Source organism: Amblyomma maculatum, chromosome 7 (assembly GCF_055883805.1).
Source record: "Amblyomma maculatum isolate TAMU_Amacu chromosome 7, ASM5588380v1, whole genome shotgun sequence".
Taxonomy (NCBI): domain Eukaryota; kingdom Metazoa; phylum Arthropoda; class Arachnida; order Ixodida; family Ixodidae; genus Amblyomma; species Amblyomma maculatum.
This window is the reverse complement of record NC_139350.1, coordinates 95,657,482-95,662,976: the sequence shown is the minus strand read 5'-3', so window position 1 is coordinate 95,662,976 and position 5,495 is coordinate 95,657,482. Positions and strand designations below refer to the sequence as shown.

The 5,495-nt window shown below is 45.4% G+C and overlaps 1 pseudogene; it reads left to right on the top strand.

Annotated features, from left to right (window-relative positions):
* Positions 1-322: 322 nt before the first annotated feature.
* On the top strand, positions 323-3,455 carry LOC146183993 (uncharacterized; annotated as a pseudogene).
* Positions 3,456-5,495: the final 2,040 nt, after the last annotated feature.

Here is a 5,495-nt window from a genome sequence, read left to right as displayed (position 1 = left end):
GCTGCTACATGTTGCGCCAAACAGGCATTTTCGTTGGTAACTGCGCCGCACCTGCGCCGAAGCGGCGCTGCAGAAACGTAGGCGAAAAACATCAAGCGTGTGACGAGCCAGTTGGTCCCAGAGAAGCCGAAAACATGTCTAATATCATCATTATTGAAAATATAGTGAAGCCTTTGTAGCGTTGTAGCCTTGGCCGCAGCCGGGTCAAGCCGCTCCCGCCGAGGTGTGAGGTGACAAGGCGCACGTGGACAAACTTCGGCCCGCCACAAACTTCTCGTCACGTTCTTTGTGGGCTGCCCTTCGCGCCTTCGGTTCTTTACCCATGGCGCTTTCAAAGATATCAGGTAAGGTTCGACAATCTTTCAGGATGATTTATGTACAGTTTCGTAAGAGCGACACCGCGTTTAAACGTTCTTGACGCAAATGAGTTAACAATGTGACTGAAATGTTTGCAAACTAGCGTCATCTTTTCCCGAGTGCGTGTCTCGCTAACTTGACTCATTCACGGCATCGGTGTTTATTATTATCCGTCTGGAGTCCACTGTGCGCGCGGAAGCGTCCACGGCCGCGACGTCGTAGTCGCGCAACGTCGAAGCCTCGGTACTTCGCTGCTGGTTGTCGATCACATACGGTGGCAACGCGGTGTTGGCAGCAGGGTTAGCATAACGAGCACCCTTTCTGACCCGACTCGTTTTCGATTTCCGACCGAAATAACGTGTCTTTTTCACACCAGCGGGCACGGCGAACCGCACGGCGATATGTTAGGGTTAGCACGCTTCTGCAACTGCAAAGCCCAAGAAAAAGGTGGCAAGCGCGCGCCTCTATTTAAAGCCGATCGAAAACAACCGTTTTGGTCACTTGGTTTATATCCCAATAGAATCGCACGTTGCATGTAATTTCTGTCTAATTTTTTCATGTTGGCGTGTTGCTCGCGGTCGGAAAAGAAAGCGCGTGCTTTCAAACGAGACCAAATTGGCGCTGGCGGATCGCGTAGTTAAGTAGCAGGTTGGCGAAAATAGTGACTTAAGACATCAGTTTAAAGGTTTTGTCGCGTATTTGATTTGACGTGAAATGAGCCTATATGTGTATTTCGCAAGTCGAGCCAGCAGTTGCCTGTAATCTAATTTTTTTGTTTCGTAATTTATTTCAGGGCGAAAAAGCAAGTTTAATGCTCGGGTGTTAAATGAAGAGGATGTCAACGGCGACTCTATCGCTGTGTGGTGCAGACCAGTACCGAAAGAGGAGGAGGCCACTTGCATTATCTGTAACAAGGTTATAAACTGCACACAGCATGGTGTAAACGCTGTGAAGCGGCACGCTTCTAATAAGCTCCATGTTGAAGCTTGCAAGCAACACAGGAATGAACTGGGAGTATTGAAGAAGCCTGCTGCTGCATAAGCTCTGTTGACATCATGCCTTCTTGCAAGACCGGATATATCTGAAGCAGATCGTGTCACATTGGCAGAGACTTACTTTGTTCTTGGTGTGGCTGTTTCTGGAATACCGTATTCGTGGGGAGACACTGCAACATCACTCTTCCCTCTGATTTTTCTAGATTCCAAGGTTGCGAAAGAATTTCAATGTGGAAGAAAAGTCTCGTACATAGTATCTGACGGCCTTGGGCCATATTTTAAAAGAGCAGTTGTTGATGAACTTAACAAGGCAGGTGTGTACTACACCATCCAAATAGACAAGACTCCTCTTCCAGAACAACGGTGCCAACAGCTTGACATTGTAGTTAGGTACTTTTCTGAAGTTTGCAAGCAGGTTGTGGTGGAGCACTTCTGTTCATTTCACTTAGGGCGTGCAACCTCAGATGTTTTACTTGCACATGTGAAGGAAGCCATCCAAGACCTTCCCCAAAGGAATGTGTTGAGCTTCTACAGTGATGGCCCTAACGTTATGAAGAGTCTGAAAAGAAAGCTTAAGTAAGATGTAAATCCTGCACTGCTGAACATAGGAGAGTGTAGCTTGCACAAAGTTCGCAACGGTTTTGCAAAAGGAATTGAAGCTTTTGGCAACGATGTGGAATCGACTTTGTTAGATGTGTACTACTACATAAAAATTCTGCTGTCCAAAGCGCTGTGCTCAAAACACACCAAAAGTGTCTTGGTCTGCCAGAAAGCGTCTTTCTTCGACATGTAAATTCACGTTGGCTCACCCTAGGCCCTGCCCTTGAGCGCTTTATTGTGCAGCACCCAGCACTTAAGTCCATGCTATTAGATGTGCAGCAAACGGCTCACTCTTCTGGCACGATGTACAAGCGCCTCCGACAAAGTCTCAGCAGGAAAGACCTCTTCCCAAAGGCAGTTTTTCTGAGGAATGTCGCAGATCTTTTTGTTGGATTCTTGAAACTTTTCCAGCGCTCTGAACCTCTACTCCACATTCTGTACGAAGAAATGGTGCAGCTGACCAAGAAAGTTCTGAGCCGTTTCGTGCGGAGTGATGTGTACCGTGACCTGACAGGGGAAGAGCTGAAATCTCTTGACGTTGAGTGTCCAGGAAACTGGAAGGAAGTTGTTGAGATTGGTGTGGACACAAAGGGCTCCATCACTGACTGGTCAGCAGAAGAAAAAAAATTATTTAGGCTGGGGGCTCGCAGTTTCTATATTAAGTCTGCGGGTTACCTACTTTCAAGTTTGCCCTTTGACAATGGCATTCTAAAAGATCTTAGATGTCTTGACCTAAGCAGCATACAAAAAGAAAGTTCAGCTGCGGCATTTCGAAACTTGGCCCAGCAAGTTCCTGAGGCGATTGCACCCAAATAAGTCTCAGCTCTGATGGATGAATTTGCATTGATTTCATCTGAAGCACTGTACATTGATCGAAGTGAACGACTTGACAGCACATGGCAAAGTGTCTTTAGCCTACAAAACAAAAATGGCGGCATTAAATACCCTTTGGTAGGAAAAATTGTAAAAGCCCTGCTTTCCCTTTCACATGGTAATGCCGATGTAGAGAGGGGTTTCAGCGAAAATCGCCGGATCCTACAGGAGCGCAGCAAGCTGTCCACTGAAAGCATCAATGGATTGCGTGCTATACAGTCATTTGCTAAAGGGTATGACAAGAACATCTCTGCAATTCCAGTAAAACGTGACAGGCTCAGTGCTGTGAAACAGTTCTATAAACGCTACCAAGAAAGACTGACCGCTGAGTGTGAGCCAGCTGTCAAAAAAAGCAAACTTGACCATGGCCGCAATTCAACAGAAGGATGTCCAAAGCAAGATCTGCAAATGGAGATTCAGTCAGCAAAAAGGATGCTTTGCAATGCAGAAGCATTGATTGCAAAAGGAATGAAGGCAAAAGCTTTTCATGACATTGAAAGTGGCCAAGAACTACTCAAGAAAGACAGAAAAGGCTTGCGGATGCTCTGTGCAAGCTTGAAGCTTCAAAAGAAAAAGTGCGGGTTCGTAGAGCTTAATCGGCGGACTAATGTGAAATCATGTGTTGAGTGACGGACTACTTCGATCTTGAATTGATTGTGAACTTCTACTTCTTGTGTGACAAGTGTGATATGCTACCATGATTACTTCTAGTCCACATTGTGATGCTCACCTTCATTGGCTTTCATCATATTTCTGCCACAAGAACTGGTGCTTTAAATATTTAACTATTTTACCACCATTCTATAACCAGCCACACTCATAATAGTTTGTTTGATATTCATGTTGATTGTTGTATGTGTGAAATGTCACGTGCAGCATTTTCATAATAAATTACTGTAATTATCAGTGCTTTTGCTTAAGTATGCTTTCCAGTTTTAAGTCGGGAGGCATTGTGGCGTAATTTCTTTGCCATCCGCTCGAAAAACAATGGTTGCTCCAAACTGGCATTTTTTTTCTGCTCCAAAAACACTAATGGCTGCTCCAAAATGGCATTTTTACTGCTCCGAAAACACTAATCGCTGCTCCAAACTGGAATTTTTACTGCTCCAAAATCTGCTCCAAAAAAGTAAAATTCTGCTTCCGTCACTGGACTCGCCCACCGACAGTCGGCAGACTGGTTTTCTTGCTATCCTCGACCTTAAAACCTGTCACACTGGCAGGTTCAATTGTGTTGGTGTCGTTGTTGGCCTAGCGCAACAGCCTGTTCTGCTACAAACATGGTCTGCTGAGGAGTTGGCAGACCATCGCTGTCTTCATCGTGTCTGCATCAGTGTCATGCCGTGCTAGTGTGACAAGCCTTAAGGGCTATGCTATATTCGTCTATGCATTCCTAGATAATTATACCCAGCCCTAAACAAAGCATCCTTCATATCCTTCGAAATACCCTGTCTTACGATATCATGCAACCACATAACAGGACAAAGGAATGCACGGCCCGCCGGGGTGGCGCAGTGGTTACGACGCTCGACTACTGTTCCCAAGGACGCGGGATCGAATCCCGGCCTCGGCGGCAGCTTTTCGATGGAGGTGAAAAGCAAGGCGTCCGTGTGCTGTACGGTGTCAGTGCACGTTAAAGAACCCCAGGTGGTCGAAATTTCCGGAGTCCTCCACTACGGCGTCTCTCATAGCCTGAGTTGCTTTGGGACGTTAAACCCCACAAACCAACCAACCAAAGGAATGCACGGCATTAGAGCATTGTGGTAAGCTCTAAGTGGTCTGAGTGAATCGCACCATATGCAATATATTCAGCTGTAAATGCGTTGCATTTTTGGGAACAGGCACAAGTTAAGAGCATCTCGGCAAAAGTCTGTCACATCAAGTGTTGTCCAACACAACTATGGAACGAAGAGGCAGGGGCATCCTTATGGAGCCCCTCAGGATATGGCATAAACCAGTTCTTATGCCATACATAGTCAAGCCATCGTTCACTTCCTTCAATATGCCACTCTCTTTAGAGTTATGCAAGCAGGTCTAAGAGGACTAAAAAAATCATGAGGTTTAGTTGACAACATTGGGTGGAGGGCCTCCTTTGACTCTCATTCGCCGCTTTATCCTCACACCTTAGATATGTAGCTACAGATGGAGAGGTGCTTGGACAATTCTCTGTCCCCCTTAACACTTTTCCACAGGCTTCACATTAAACATTGTGGATTTGCTGCTCCATTCTGCTCCATACCAGCTGCCATAGTGTTTAACTATCTCATTTAGGGGAATGCAGAACAATAGCAATCCACTGGTGACGGAGGTGTAATGCTTCTTGCAGTAGGCTGAACACAGTAGAGATGTATTCAAAAAACACTGCGTAAAGAGTTTTAAGTGTTTACACGTGATATAACAGCTTATTGAGTATTCAAGAGATCAAATTTTGCAATTATCGGCCTATCCTTTTCTCGTCGTAGCGACTCGGTCTGTGGTTGTCATCAATTTATTAAGGTTAATGGTTATGTCAAAGTATTTTTACAAACCATGATATTCCCCTCAGATTCGCTCCATGTTCTCCAACGGGTATCTTTTAGGTTCAAGACAAAGCAAGAAAAGTGGGTTGTACCCTCATCCCCGTCAACTTTAGGAGATATTAGAGTACTTAGTTTCCAATTTTCCTTCACAACA